The sequence below is a fragment of the Dermacentor andersoni genome, chromosome 6 (genome assembly GCF_023375885.2).
Source record: "Dermacentor andersoni chromosome 6, qqDerAnde1_hic_scaffold, whole genome shotgun sequence".
Lineage (NCBI taxonomy): Eukaryota > Metazoa > Arthropoda > Arachnida > Ixodida > Ixodidae > Dermacentor > Dermacentor andersoni.
Genome location: NC_092819.1, coordinates 147,044,417 through 147,060,584, shown reverse-complemented (window position 1 = coordinate 147,060,584; position 16,168 = coordinate 147,044,417). Strand labels below are relative to the sequence as shown.

Here is a 16,168-nt window from a genome sequence, read left to right as displayed (position 1 = left end):
GTTATATAAATCTGCGGTTGTGTAGCTGCTTCCTCCTCGCTCTTTATACTTTCACACTCCACTGTGGTATAGCAGCGGCGGAACTGAACATACGCATCGTGAAGCAACGCACTATGGGAGATGACGTAGTGGCGGTGGTCTAGAATAATTTCGAGCACCTGGGGTTACTTAACGTGGACCTAGATCTAACTACCCGACTGTTTTATACCGCCCCCCCCCCCCCCCCCCCTTGTAAAGGGCCTGCTCACAGTAAGCAGTCTTGTTTTGTATTGATACCTCTTAGAAGTATGTCCTCAAAGCCAAGAGAGAGAGAGAGAATGAGAGAGTGAGAGAGATAAAATAATCGGGAATGGTATTTCAACGCCGCACACGGGGTAAGAGGGACACAACGGTGGACGGGCTCCGGATAAACTTCGAGACCACCGGGGCTTGTTTAACGTGCACCTAAATCTATGCGCGTGAGCGTTTTCAAAGGCCGTCCCCTCCTGAACGCGACTGCCGTGACTGGGAATCGACCCCTTGGCCTCGTGTTCAGCAGAACGTCATAGCCGGCCACTGCGGTTGGCATTAGAAGCGAGAACACCGTTGCCCGGTGCTTTCTTTCTTTCTTTTTATCTTTTTTTTGGCCTGGTTGGGTTGTATTTAGGATGAACCTTTCCGGGCACCGTGTTAAGGGGGAAGTCTATGTCTCTGTGGTCTCGAAGGCTGCGAAGTTCTTTTCACGGTTCTGTGGGCGCATAGCAAAGTCCATGACAATGACTGAAGAACTGGGAATAAGCAGCAACATGGCTACAACCCCTACTACGGGTGGCTTGCTAAGCTGAACTTGCGGCACAGTCAGTGCCGTATGCTATCATTGAAGAAGACAAACAAGTGCGGCATGAAAGGCTGCCAGCGTGTCAACGAGGGCACGAACAGACATTGAAGAGGATGGGTTTCAGTGAAATGCAAGTTGGCGTCGTTTCTCTGTGAACTGCTCAATACAACGCGTGCCTTTTCGGGAGCACCGGTCGTTCGATCTAGATGGTGACATGCTAATACTTGAAAGCTGCTCATTCCTGTAAGAACTGACTTCAGAACTAAATATAGCTTCTGTGAACCAAGTGAAGCAACGATTTTCCGTCGACTGCAAACCAAACTTGCAGTTGCCGTCGATCGCCATATACGATGAACTCAGCGATGCCCAGAACGGACGCAGTGTGCTTCCGGTCTGCTTGCCGAACCGTGCACCTGTCTTCCTCATTGGAATTTAGCCTTTTTTTTCGGTGAGAGCACTTGAAAGCTTGACTCCGCAATGCATGCAATACTCCGCTACCCATTCAAGGCTACGTCTGGGCGCCAAATAAAATAAACGATGTCGCACCTCCGCTATACATAGTATGCACGTGACGTCACATCCGCTGCTTCCGCTACCTTCCGCCATGTTGGGGTACCTTATCAACAGGCGCGCGCATAGGCCTATAGGTTCCCCAAGATGGCGCTGCCGTAAACCGGAAGTCACGGAGTATCATTGAATGACGTACGTGTATACTATGTATAGGTTTCCTCTCTTCGTTTCTCGTCGCGCATGCATTTGCCTTGAAAGTATTCACGCGATGGCGTTAAGGGCCCCGTGTCGCAGAGAAAACCTGAGTTGGCGTTCCGTGAGCGAAAGTTACCACATGTATTCTATATATGGTACCAAAGTTCTATTATTAAAGTTTCTCATACCTTGTCGAACATTCTTTACAAAGTGATTCCACGGAATTTTGAGAATGACAGCCCACAAAGAATTGTCGTGAAACAAAATACTGACAGCGCATGCCTTTTATGTTAAATCTTAGACTGAAATTTTAAAAGTGCAAAACAATAACAGAAGGTTGGCGCACGCAGGAGGCCGCGTTTCTACCAGAAAGCTCAACTTCCTGCATAGCGTTCGCCGCCAGCGTTTCCCGGCAAACGACAAATTTCCCGGCAAATTTCCTTTCCCTTTGCCCTCTGGTAGTTTCAACGCTAGTTAAGGAGGGAAGGTGTTGAAGGTCCGAAGCCGGTGCCCTTCGATGATTCGAGTGCACGGTGGCAGCGCGAAGGAAGAGCCGTTGTCCGATGAAGTGACACTTTATTCGAACGCCTAGGCGTCTGTCCGAGTCCAAGCCCGAAGCTTCGCCGTTTTTACAGGCATTCTCAGAAGGCGCACGCGGATGCCAAACATCAAACCGGCTGGGCAGCGTCGCGTCCCCCAATTTCCGTGACCGAGACGGTCGACGGGACATTTGGGAAGCGCATGAGCATTAGCGGTGGCGGTAACTTCTGACCCTTTCGGTAACTTCTGGTGGCGGTAACTTCTGAAAAACAACGATCTGATTACGAAGCACGCAGTAGCGGGAGACTCCAGATGAATTCGGACCACCACAATCTGACCATCTTTACCGCGCGCCTAAATATAAGTACAAGGTCGTTCTTTTTTTTATAGGCAAAATCCATAAATCTCTCTGTTTCAAGGTCGCGTTGTGAGGTACAGAAAACATCACGTGACGCAAGGAAGGCCAGAAGCGAACCAAAGCATGTCCTGCCGTGTATAAGAGAAGATTAATGATTGGCAAAGTTAATTCATGAATAATCCGTGACTGGATTAAGGCTGGTTAAGGTGGGATAAGGTCGATTAAGGTGGTTTAGGGTGATTAAAGGTAGATTAAGAAGGATTAAGGTGGATTAAGGCAAATTACAGTAGGATTTACTTGGCTTTTGCCTTCGCGTCTCTTAGGTGATAGCTAAGGGCACATGGCATTTTTTTTCTAACTTTAGTTGCCATCTAAACGCGGGCGCCGCGGCTGGGGTAGAACTCTATCTCGAGACCAGCAGGTCTCCATATATGCTGACGACATCGCCCTTTGGTCTTGCGCTCCTCCTGGAGAAGCGATTCGAGTGAGATACTTCCTTCAGGGGCCTCTTGGCGCCATTGATGTTCGCCTGGACACTCTCGGATCGCGGCTCTCCGCAGAGAAGCCCTTTGCCATGTTGTGTGACACAATCAAGCGCCCCTCACCGGCCACATTCAAGCTTGCTGGTAGGAATCTGCCCCAACTACACTGGAAAAACTTTGTGCGATGCCTTGGACTCGCCATATACAGTGGCGCCACTTTCCGGACCACAGCGAATAAATCATTCAGCGCGCATCCCCACTTCCTTTGCGGAAGCTCACGGCTCGTGGCAGCAGCGAGTCGCCATACACTCTTAGACAAATGTACACACTTCGGCGCTCACTCTTAAAACGGGCGCAAGCTTTGGGGTGCATATTTGCCACGCAAGAATAATCGCCATCTGCCTTGCTTGCGTAATTCCTTTCTTGAAAACCGCTGCGCTCGCTACTTTTCCGCCGAGAAAGCTCTGTCACGCTGATAACGCGAATGTCGTTCGTGATTTGGAAGTACCGGGCTCGCAGCGTTGAAGAAAGGAAATGCGGACAAGGCAGATGACGATTATCGTTGTGTGGCAAGATAATCACTCTTAAAAAGATTTCCTCCCTTTGGGGCGTATCTTGTCCCACAACAATAATCGTCATCTGCCTTGTTTGCGCTTCCTTTCTTTAACGCTGCCAGCACGGTACTTCCAAGTCACGAACGGCATGCGCGTTATCAGCATGACAGAGCATTCTCGGCAGGAAAGTAGCGAGCGCAGCGTTTTCAAGACAGGAAACGCAAGCAAGGCAGATGGCGATTATCGTTCTGGGACAAATATACATCCTAAAGCGTGCAACCGTTTTAAGAGTGAGCCCCGAAGGGGGTACATTTGTTTAAGAGTGCAGTGCGCCGGGTCCTCTCGGCTGCAGCTCAGCTGAGACAAGCCGTCGCGCAACACGCTCGCCACGTGACATCGCAATCCGTCGCCACGCTTATCATTCACTCGCTCACTCGAATCTGTGCGTAGCTCCGGCGCAACCATGTTTAACGGGGGCAAGTGGGAGCGCGCACGCGCCATTGCACATCTCCGGCTCGACAGACTCGGCTTTCCGCTTTTATTTATTCTTTTCGCGCTTTTTTCGCGCAGCAGCAGCAGCAGCAGTGCAACAGGCGCGCGCACATGCGTTCGCTGTGCCGGAAGCAGCTTTCGCGCATGGCGCAGGAAGCGCGCTCTGCGCTACGCAGGTGCGAGCGGCGAAGACCGACGACGCACGCCGTTTCGCCCGTCCCTGCCGCAGCAGCAGCATGCGCGAAATGGGCGTCAGCTGTCATGCAGAACAGAACAGTGATGTCACCAGCAGCGGCGGCGGCGGTGGGGGAAACACAGCTTCGTCGCCTGCCCTCGCCGAAGTCGCGCCGCAGGCTAGCATGCGCTCTTCGACGGCGCGACCACCGGCGACGAGACCACAGGCCGAGGACTAGCACAGGCGCCGTCTCTTCTGGAGACCGGCGCAGACCGCTTGCCCCGCGTCGGAACACTTGTGCGTCCTGGCGGCCCGCAGGTGGACGTAAGAGACCCGGGGTCGACGCACCACGGGTTCAGCAGGCCAGGTGCGCGATGCGGTCGCCGCAGACGTGAGTGTCCTCTCTCTCTCTTTCGCGGGGACCCGAGTTGCTGGTCAGCCTTGTGTCACGTTGTCTCCTTTATGTATAGTCCGCATGTTTAGGCTGTATACGCTTCATGGGGTCCGATGAAACTGTTGTGGATGTGCAGGAGCCTGGGCTGAGTGTCTGACCAGTCGTCCTTTCAGTCTAGTGGAAAGTTCCACGGATCGTCTTGACGAAGTATAGGCTTCTCGCCCTTTGGTTGCGAAAGGGTGCGTGGGTCACTGCTTATACGCGAGCGTCGAGTCCACGCCACGCTACGCACATGCCATGGACACAGGTCAGACAAATACTCACTCGCGAGCACCCCTTCCCCTCTCTCCTGAGACATTCTCGCTCCACACTCTTTTCGCAAGCGTGAGCTAGAGCGAGAGTGAGTGAGGAACGGCGTGAGTAGATGTGAGTGTAAAAGAGAGTGATCATGAGCATGAGTGAATCCCAGTTGACGTGAGCACGAACGAAAGTCACCGTTGGCGATTTTAAGTCGACGTCAGTGTATGAATGCCAGTTACTGTCGGAGAGTGTGAGCACGTATGTGAGTGTTGGTCAGTATGAATGGGTGTGAGCGCGAACGTCAGGGAGTACCGACGAGTGCGAGTACACGTTATTGTGGGTGAGTAAAGAGCCTGCGAAAATACTGGTGAGTGAAGACGAGTGAGTATCCGCCTACTGTGCCGACCTATAGTCATAGGTGCCTCGACTGCACAGCGTAGTTTTGTGTTGTGCTGTGGACCTTCTGTTTTTAATTCACGTATAGGAGCGTGTCAGAGGCACAGTTCAAGTACGGCGCTGTTTCTTCACTGGCATTTTAAGCAAACATGAAACCCACAGAACTTTTTAATAGCTTAACATCACGACGGAATCCTTCTGGTAGGTTTGGAAGAGGTTCTATTTGCTGTCAGCATCAGCATGCTGGGCTTTCGCGTATACCAGTTTTTTTGTGATATTATGTTTCAAGGATGTATTTTAAGAAAGTCGCTCGGCATTCGCGATCGAAATTTGTTACCTTATGGCGCTGCCAAAAATGACGTAGCAGTTAGGTAACACCGTCGGTATAGACAACGTTTGGTTGCCCGCCTGGTGCCACCGCAGCAAGAACGCCTGTTTGGAGACATGTGGGCGTTGTCTTCCACCAACAAGCATCGATGACTGGCATACGCTCGAATTCTTTGAAGGCACGTTTTGTTGTCGCAATACATTTCCGCTGTATGAATGAACCTGTACGCCGAGCAAATCGTATAAACATGCTCGGTCAACCATATAACAAGAGAACGGCATACCTATTGTGTTTCGGCATTATTGAGCCGTGATATTCCAGCGTACTATTCAATTATTGTCCTTCTTACGTTTAATTCTTCGGTTGTCCGAGCTGCGTTCCGTCTGTGATATTACAAGGAGCCCTTCCTGTTCGTCTAGTTGGTGAAAGACAACTATTATAAGAGGGACGCAAATTAACGTAGAGTAGAGCGAAGGAAATATTACCGGCCCTTCTCTCCGATTCTTCGTTTTCAGTATTCTGTTTTGTTTTTTTTAGCAAGAAACCGACTTTCGCGACTTGTAGATTCTCGAAGTTGTAGCGCTCACTGTCTATAGGAGCTTTTGTCCAAGGTTTTCTTGCACATGTCCGTGGTGCCGAACCTATTGCGGATCCTCTGTAGAACTCATGGTGCTCGAGAGGCCCAGAAGCTTGGAGACGCCGTGCACTGTCGCTAGCTTCGGAGCATTGTCCCAGCTGCAAGAGACACGTAGCAAGGCCCTTGCGAAAGGCCTAGCAACTCAAGCAGTTGCTCTGGAACTTTTGTCAGTTTGTACAAACGTCCACACAGCAGCCTAGATTGCTCGAACTCTCAAACTTCGAGGCTCCAAATTGTACAAGCGGCCTGTATTTACCGTCGGCCTCTGGTTTAGAGGTAGCATTGTACGGGACATCCGCGGCTACAATTCAGCATAGACACGGGCTACGTTTCTGTTTAGATTCTTTGCTCGCTTGTTGCTGTGGGCTGCATTTGACTGTCGCGAACAGTCGTAGGGCGCACGGACGGTGGCGCAATTGCGGCGGTACGCCTCAGTTATGTTGCCTAAGAGGCTTAGGGACGATCATACAGAATCGCGCGTGTCCCTCGGCGGACCACTACTGGCGTAGCCCTTCTCGCAGAACGGGTCAACGATGTAACGTGTATGCTCCTCCGTTTCGAAGCCGCTATTCCATAAAACATGCTCCCGACGGCGAATGCGGCCGACTGCATGAGCAATATAGATACTCCATGCAAAACTGCGCCATGCTTATCCAGGCCACGCATGTCCAGTAGCTACCTCCGTACCGTGGGCCAACGGTGGACGTCGCTTACCAGTTCGGAGCGCAACGTTCGAGTGATCCACTCAGCTGTGCGGGACGTCCGTACTCCTCGCACCGGCACGAGAGACTATGGTGGTAAGGGTGAAGCCACTTGGCGTCGCTTGAGCAGCTCCTTTCTCGGCGCTGGGACGGAGTCCTTGAGCGATCCGCCACGACGGCGCGGCCGAAAGTTCGCTTCCTTGAGCTCGCACGCGACTGAAGCGTGCAAATCGGCTGAGGCACACTGAAGAAAGGCGTCGCGCGGCTTCTAACGGAGTGCTCGGGGAGCCCTCGTACACGCTGCTTCAAATGCAGACTGCGAAGGGGTTCCGGCTGGGTGCCTCCGTATTTGGCCCGCCTCGGCGAGGAGCCCATCTGAGCGTAGCAGACCGCTCACCACATGCGGCTCTACGGCCGAAGGTATCGTGCCTGCGTGCCTCCGGTGTCATTGAGGAGTTTTTGGGCTTCTCGACGCTACTCATTGTGAGGGCAGCGGGAGCTGTGAAATTTGAGACGTTGCGTATGAGCAGGCCGAAAGTGTGTCGCCGCTTTTGCGAAGAGGATGGCATGATAAGAGACTGACGTGCCACAGTTGCCCTGTGTCTCTTGGTCACGCATGCAATCGACGCGCCGCGTCTCAATTGAATCAGCTCATATTGGGCGTGACCTTCAATAGCAGATAATGTGCACCTCTTCACTAGTGCTAATAAAACAATACAGTAATCGTTCCTCCACAAGCTGAGCATGTATTAAACGCTTTTCTCTGCTTTCGTTGTTCGCTGTAAGCTTCTTCAGCACTTCTCCCTCGGATGTTGCCGGAGCTTATATTTACGTGCATTACTGCGACGTTTCACTAACACAACAGTTGAATGTCCGGGCCTTGAATTTTCTACAGCGAGAAAGTCATACATTAAAAAAATCCTCATTGTCCCACGAGGATTTGAACTCCGGATCAGCGGATTGCCAGCCGAAGATTCTGCCTTTCAGCCACATTGCCTTATTTCTCTTTCATGGTATTATCGCGCCTCTTCGGCGTGTGCGATTGTGTAAGTGTGATTGGGCGCGCCATTCTAAATATACACATACCTAGTTAACGTGGTACTGTGTCTGGCCCGTTGGTGGAAATAACTTGCTTATGAGGAGCGGTTACTTTTACAAGCTACTCTCAGCCACTTCGCCGGTGCCGCAGTAGAGATTACCGTATCTGGAGAGTGCGCTTGTGCCAGCAGCTGCCATGACTGTCTGACGTCCGTTCGACTTCTGTAGAGGTCCACTCGATAAAGCTGGCGTCAACGCGTCCTTCGTGTTCTATAGCATATCGGCTTCCTAGTTGCGGGGGCCGTCCAGAATTTTCTTCTACATGAAATGACAGCGATCGCTGCATGTCTGCTTCATATTAGTCTTCTAGCACTGGGCTTCTCATGTTTTCTCGACGGTGCTGACGTCGCCTATTTGTTTCGTGGATAGAGTGAGGCATATACCATAGAGAAAGACATCCAACAAGAGTGGACACTCCCATAGAGCCCAGCGGCCGAACTGACTATAGCGCACCAAGCCGCCGGCATTAATGTGTGAACCCAACTTCCGATTTCGGCGCGCGCGTTTTTAATGCTAGCTGGCAGGCGTTACGCCGGACACGCTGATCGGCCGGCATTTTTTTTTTTTTTTGCTTCTGCCTTTCAGTCGCGCGCGGTCTTAGTGCGGAATCGTTTATTTAATTAAAATGATTGCGAACAATCTTTACATGCCTCCATCCAATCTTTGCCGCGTGAAATTTCGTAACGTTGACGCAAAACGCCTTGTAAATGAAGAAATGTCTATTTCGCTCTATATACGTTCTCTTTCCGGGCTTTTTGTGCGTTCATCCAATGCTGTGACACAAGGTAAGCAGTAGTAGTTCCCGTACGAAGCTCTATACCGGACGGAATCAGCGGAAAAAAGTAAATTACAAGCATGTGTAATTTTGGTGTTTAGACATTATAGGAATACTGCGTGTAGAAGCGAAACGTGCGGAAGTGGTGAATGGGCGCGCCATTGCAAACAAAGGAAATTCGCTTTTACATGCACGGCGTAGAAAATACCCGACCCATGCTGAACAATACCAAGATATATGAAGAAAAACATCTGATTACGGAGCATTACCCCATTCCCGGGCATTATTTGCTGCACTTTAAGAACACAAATACACGTGCGACCGCGCATTTGCAAAACAACTTAACCTGAGCCGACGTGATGGTACGTTACGTAGAGACAGGCGGCCACAACAAAGGCTCCTAGCCAGACCATGCTCCACGCTCGCAAAATGCCTTCTACTCTCACTCAAGATAAATGCGTGGGTGTGAAGCCCGTTTTCAGTCGTTGGAAGACAGAATTTTCGAGCTACGAATGCCTTGTTTTTGAGCTTCGTGGTCTTTTCTTTTGCACGCGCTGCCGGAGCAAGCAACACACTCCCGTGTTATTACTTTTGACAATCGTTTGTAGCGTTTTCGACAAGCGTGAGTACTGAAAGAAGGTATCTGTTGCTGCGGCGCCATAAAAAAGCTTCGCAGACTTCTCCCACTAAGATTCAGTACACGCGAAACTAACTGCGTCACATGGCCGAGATGATTTTTGCTAACTGCGTCCCAACGCCAGGCGTGGCAAGCGTGCCTCAAAAGTATTCTGAAGATGTAACGAAATTAATTACAATACTGCAGGGGTTCAGAGAAAGCGTCACAAGCTTGTCCCAGCAAGATTCAGTGCACGCGGCACTAACTGCGTCACGCAGCCGAGCTGCTTTTCGCTAACTGCGTCACAAAGCCCAAGAATTCGCCCGAAAACTACCGAAATAAGTTACGATAATGTTGAGGCCCATAGAAAGCGTCGCAAACATTTACCAGTACGAGCCATTAACTCATATTAACTGCGCCAGGACGGGCTTCTTCCGAACTGTGTCGCAAGACACAATTCCGTGCGTTAGCCTACATTGTTTGAAATGCGTAGGAGACTGTCAAACAAAATTTCTTCCTTTGCCGTAGGCCAATAGTAGTCCAATAGTGCAGTGGTGCCATGTGGAAGTGCAAAAAGAACGCAAGAATACATCGGGAACCCCCCCCCCCCCCCCCAACAAACTACGCTACATAAAAAAAAAAAAGAAATAGACCGGACGGCGAAAGGGCGAACGTCGCATGCGCAGCCGGCCTCGCTCGCTTCGGTGGCATGTCTGATGCATGACGCATGCATCTGGCGCGTCTGGCATGCCGTTAGCTTGTTGCTAGGTGACGCAAGAAAAATAGGTCGCAAGGTATAGGTTCATTTATACGATAAACTATTTAGTTTTAAGGGGAAAGAATCAAAATATAACATAAAACAATGTCTGTTAACTTCATCTCACATTCTTTTTTTCCGATGCTCGTGTCAACTAACGGACGTCATAAAGACTATTACGTTTAGCTGATGCACAAAGCTATTTACAATATACTTACATGGAAACCAACAGTGGCCAAAATGGCGACCCTATATTAATCGGGAACACGTCGTCTTCCTCCTCTTCAGTACAGCCACACTGTGGCTGTACTAAGGGGGGCGTTTAGCCTCTCTAGAGCGTTATAGTCTCTCTACGTGAACGATGTCACTTGCTGCTGACGACGATGAGGGGTCGGCGGGGATGGTTTCATATGTGGCATCGGTTACTTGTCGCACCACACGGTATGGACCAGTGTAGCGCGACAGCAGCTTTTCGGAAAGGCCCGCACGTCGAATGGGTGACCAGAGAAGCACCAGAGAACGCGGAGAAAAGTGCACGTCGCGATGGTGGCAATCACAGAGGCGTCTCTGATGCTCCTGTGAGGCCTCGAGACGGGTGCGGGCGAGCTGGCGTGCCTGGTCGGCGTGTGCGATCGCGTCGCGGGCGTATTCAGTGGCTGAACGTGTGGCCGAGGGCAGCAAAGTGTCCAAGGCCAACGTGGGTTCTCGGCCATATAGGAGATAGAATGGTGAATAGTCGGCGGTGTCGTGACGCGATGAATTATACGCGAAGGTCATATATCGTAAATGAAGGTACCAGTCGTGGTGATCGGCCACAACCTACTTCAAAAGCGTGTCGGTGATGCTCCGATTGAGGCGCTCCGTGAGGCCGTTGGTCTGTCGGGGGTGCTGTGGGGGGTGCTGAAGACGTGCTGAATTCGTGCTTTGCCGAGCGGGAGCGGAAGATGTCTTCGATGACTGCCGAGAGAATGCTACGGCCACGGTCAGTTAACAATTGGCGCGGAGCACCGTGCACTAAAATGATTTCGTAGAGAAGAAAGTCAGCGACGTCAATAGCGCAACTTGTTGGGAGGGCTTTTGTGATGGCGTACTGCGCAGCGTAATCGGTAGCGTCGGCTACCCTTATTTTGGGAGCACGAGAGACGAAACGGCCCAAGAAAGCCAAGACTAACTAGGAAAAAAGGTTCGGACGGGACATCGATTGGCTGCAGACATCCATCTGGGAGTGCGGAGGGCTTCTTCCGGCGCCGACGGGCTCACAAGCGGCAACGTAACGCCGCACGGAGCGGGCGAGACCCAGCCAAAGAAGCAACGGCGTACACGGTCGTATGTGCGTGAGATGCCCAAGTGTCCAGCCAAGGGAGCATCATGAAGTTGGCGGAGGACAGTCGAACGCAGGTGGGATGGGATGACGAGCAGAAAGTCGGGACCGTGAGGATCAAAATTACGGTGGTTTAATGTCCGCTCCTTGAGGAGAAACATCCGGAGAGAGGCATCCCCAGGCGTGAACTCCAGCCGGTCGATGAGGGCTCGTAAAGAAGGATCGCGGCGTTGCTCACTGCCGATTTGAAGCAACTGCGACACAGAGAAAACGAAGCGATGGGATCCGCATCTCCCGGTTCTTCCACGAGGTAGTGGGACTAATAATCGCCGTCCTGGTGCAAGCGTCCCATCTTATATTTGATCGAGAAGGTATACTCTTGCAGGCGTAAAGCTCACCGAGCGAGTCGTCCAGTGGGGTCCGTGAGCGAGGATAGCCAGCAGATAGCTTGGAGATCAGTGATGACACAGAATGGACGTCCATACAAGTATATGGACTAAAGTTCACAACTGCCCACACAAGAGCGAGGCACTCGCGCTCTGAGACTGAATAATTGCGCTCGGCAGGTGATAGAAGTCTGCTGGCGTAGGCTCTAACGCGATCATGTCCATGCTGGCGTTGCTCTAACACTGATCCTATGCCGTGACCACTGGCATCAGTTCGAACTTCTGGTGAGGCATACGGGTCAAAGTGGGCCAGGATTGGAGGTGGGGTAAGGAGAGTAGTGAGATGAGGAAAATATCCGGCATGATCAGGATGCCAAGAAAATGGGACGTCTTTCTTCTAGAGGTTGATAAGGTGACGTGCAATGGTCGCTTAATCCTGTACAAAGCATCAGAAATAGGATCACAGCCCTACGAAACTACGAACGTCCTTTGTAGACTTCGGGACAGGGCTGTTCGCAACGGCACGAATTTTGCCTGGAGAAAACGATAACGTAGTCCAGATAGCACAAGCAGGTAGACCACTTGGACCTCCGAAGCACAGAGTCTCTCATTCGTTCGAAGGCGGCCGGCGCGTTGCAGACAACGAAATGCATCACTTTGAACTGATAAAGACCATCAGGGATAACAAATGGTCTTTTTCGGTCCATGTCTTCGACGGTAATCTGCCGGTAGGTCGATAGAAGCAGGTCGATAGAATGCAGGTCGATAGAAGAAAATTAGGCGGCATCGTACTGGAAGTACAGAGCGTCATCAATACGTGTGAAAGGGTAAACGTCCTTTTTAGGGATCTTGTTCAGGTGGCGATAATCTGCACAAAAGCGCCATGTTCCTTTCTTCTTTTTGACAAGGACGACGGGTGAAACCCACGGAATACAGGAAGACTCGATAATGCCCTTCGTTCCGACGCGGAAACGAGATATGAACTTCGGTGAATAGAGCTCGCACCGCCAGTATTTATGCGATGGAACACGACAGACATTTGGGCCTAAGGGTTGATTGTCAAAGTAAAACAAAAATTTCGCAATAGCCTTCAAGAAGGCGGCAGAGGGCTTCAGCGTGAGCAGGCGGAAGGTCAGAGGAAACCATCTCACTGTCGACGCCACTGCCGTGGGAAGACGTCGAGGTGTAGGCTGAGCTGCAACAGTCTTGGACTGTAACGGGCTCGACCTGATCATCCTGCAGAGCGGTAATGACATGCAACGGGATCCCTTTTGGGAGTACCTGCGCTGTTAGCGAGAAATTGTCAAGGGGAAGACAGGTGCGGTTGCCAGTAATTCTCAGCAGAGTGTGCGGAATGGTAACGCCATGTGTAAGTATAACGGTCGGAATTGGTACGACCATATAATTGCCGTCAGGTACAGCTGGTGTGACACACGTCAACTTGTGTCACAGATTTAGGTGGGAGGCGAATAAAACCGATGCAGCTGAAACTTATTTGAGGCGGGTCCACAGCGTCGGCAAGAAGGGGCAAGTCAAGGAGAAGTGAGCCGGCCGAACAGTCAATGAGAGTAGAATGAGTGCATGGTGAGAAAATGCAGACTGAGAATAAGTTGGTGAGGGCAATGCCCGATGACCGTGAAGAGAACGACGGTGTTACTCGCAGCGACAGTGATTCGGGTAGAGCACATGCCAACAATAGCGACAGTCCCTCCGTCGGCGACTTGTATGGCTCGGTTTGAGGCAGGCGTAAGAACTTTCTTCAGCCGACGGCGAAGAGCAGCACTTATAGTAATGTGCCGCGGTGTCAATCAACGTGCACACAGGAACACTGTCAACAAGAATGTCCAAACGATTCTGGTTCGTGGGTATGGTCAAGCGAGGATATTGTGCCAATGTCGCCAATGCAGCTCCACCTCCTCTTTGAAGCGCATACATACACACATACATACGTACGTACATACATACATACATACATACATACATACATACATACATACATACATACATACATACATACATACATACATACATACATACATACATACATACGTCACATAAAGGAGTACGACTCACATTAATTTTTTCTCAAATGGATAATGCTTGCGCGCCTTTGGGAATGTTTGCTCAAACAGTGCAAGACTTACTGCGCACTGTATACTTCTCCAACTATCGCATCAGCGCTTGGCATTACGGTCGAAGCCGCATTCTTTTTTTTTTTTTTTTTGCCAGGCAGCCAAAACAAGGCCAAGGGCTTTAAGCTTTCGCTCTGAGAACGAATACATTTCGAGCGCTTCAAAAGAGCACCGTGTTTACAGCGCCTATTTCGAGTAATTCTTCCCCCACCTTCTATCCCGTTGCCCTCTTCCTTTTAATGAGGGATAAATAAAGTTTTTCATTCGTTCATTTATTCCAGCGGCGAACATGAATGGTTCCCCGGTGCGGCACATTGACCCTTTTCTGCGTCACGTGCCGGGCTAGCACGGGAGCCCCAGCGACAGTTGACAAATGCCTTCAGTGCGGCGGCGAGACCGCTGCCAGTCAAGACATGACTGAGTGCACGTGCTTCGGCCGATGCTTCTTTCCCTCACGCGCACGGGTGGAGCAGCCTTCGGCATTTCGCTCTCGAACAACTTTCTCAAGCTGACCGCTCTGTATGCAGTGATGTAAATAGACTTGGTTTTGTACTACGTCGTGGTGCTTAGACTTTGTGGACTCTAAATTCGCTCTTTCTTTGCTCGTCTTTTACTTATCTTCTTCCTACGGATCTTCAACTTTTCTATTACCTCCTTCCTAAACAGTACGCAGGCGTTGTGCCTCTCTGGGTGGCAGTTGTCCGCCTTCATCGCTATTTCCCTCTCTGGCCATTGTTGATGTGTGCTTTCATATAAAAATAGTAAGTGTACTATGCCCCCTCATTTGCCTGGGCCCACTCCGCTGATCAACCTAACTGGTCGAGCGCTCCTGGCCGCTGGTACTGAGGAGACCGTTGTAACACCGTGTGCTGCCGTCTCACGCGCTAGTTTTCAGATGAAAAACTTACTTTTTTACTTCTTTGCTGTGGTCGTTAGGCATCCTGTCATCGATTATAATTTCAGAAAATACAGCCCTGCTTAGGTTTCTTTGCGACGAGTGAACGAGATTTTCTGGCAACGATAATGACAATACTTAGCCATCGGAAATGATCGAACTAAGGTTGGACTAGCCGACGCCAATTTAATAGAGCTCGACTACGACATACAGTTTAGTTGTAGCGTGTTAAGCAACTACAGCTGCTTGGATATAAACATTTCTGGTTGTCAGCTTAATTTTCGCAATTTCTGGGCAGCTGTCGAGCTGAAACCAAATAAAGAGGAGCGACTCGAGGACTCGTAAAAGCTATGTAATGTACGTAATCTCCGCAAATGTAATATTGTTAATGATGTGCTCTGTTATATGCTATGACGTATGCTGGAACCCGCGCGTAAGCAAGGAAACAGAAGCCTTTTATTGCGCTTTTCGAAGGCAACCTGCAACAAATTCCATGCCGCGTAAGACGCATAGTTTCACGTGGTGTAGATAGAGCAACATTTGTGCGAAATTTTACGCAATGAAGTACGAATGGATATTCCGAGAAAAGCTCGCAAGAAATAGACGTCCTTGATACCAAAACTTAAAAAAGGAAAGCGCTGTCACAACTGCTCTCCAGAAATGACGACTCACCCAGAAGTTAGAGTGCCCCCGCGGCTTTTCGGCATGACCTCAAAGATTTGGCGGCATCCACGGCTGCCCGTGGCGCCCTCGAAAAAAGGAAGGTGATTTCGGCGGTGACGTGCTTGTATTTATGTCATATCTGCCAACCATTAGGTGCATCTATCGTCTATAATTAGGTGCATTAGGTATCATTAGGTGCATCTATCTCGCCATCTATCATTCCCGATGATGGCGGGAAAGTGCGCACGTGGTAGTTGTGGTTATGCAAATTGTCTATGCACTACACTCGTTTATAGCCAATCTAGCCGAAGCGAAATTTTGTTGCAGTTGTCCTTCAATAAAACTCTTGCTCGCGTTCATGTTGGCAGCACAAATTGTGAGCAACGCACGCAGGAAAAAAAAATGGAATCGTGTAGTGAATTCTCTGTGACGTTGATATGTCATTTATTCAGACATTGGTCCCTATGGACGCTTTCGCCCTCGCTTGCGCACAATGTTCGCGCCTGCGCGGAAATAGGTTAGAGTTGGTTAGACATGTACGCTGTCAAAAAATATTTGGCAGACTCAAGTTCCCGGTTACGTAGAGATTCTATGATGTAGTGTTTATGTCATAATAAGGAAAACGCAACGTTTATGATATCGACAT

At 50.3% G+C, this 16,168-nt stretch overlaps 1 protein-coding gene across 2 annotated transcripts in view; it reads left to right on the top strand.

The window, feature by feature from the left end:
• The first annotated feature begins 4,091 nt into the window (after positions 1–4,091).
• Positions 4,092–16,168, top strand: part of LOC126523643 (neprilysin-1-like) — a 92,830-nt gene continuing 80,753 nt past the window's right edge. For both annotated transcript variants that reach the window (XM_050172241.3, XM_055066947.2), the window contains exon 1: positions 4,092–4,514. The gene's annotated coding sequence lies outside the window, so the exon portion shown is untranslated. The remainder of the gene's footprint in view (positions 4,515–16,168) is intronic.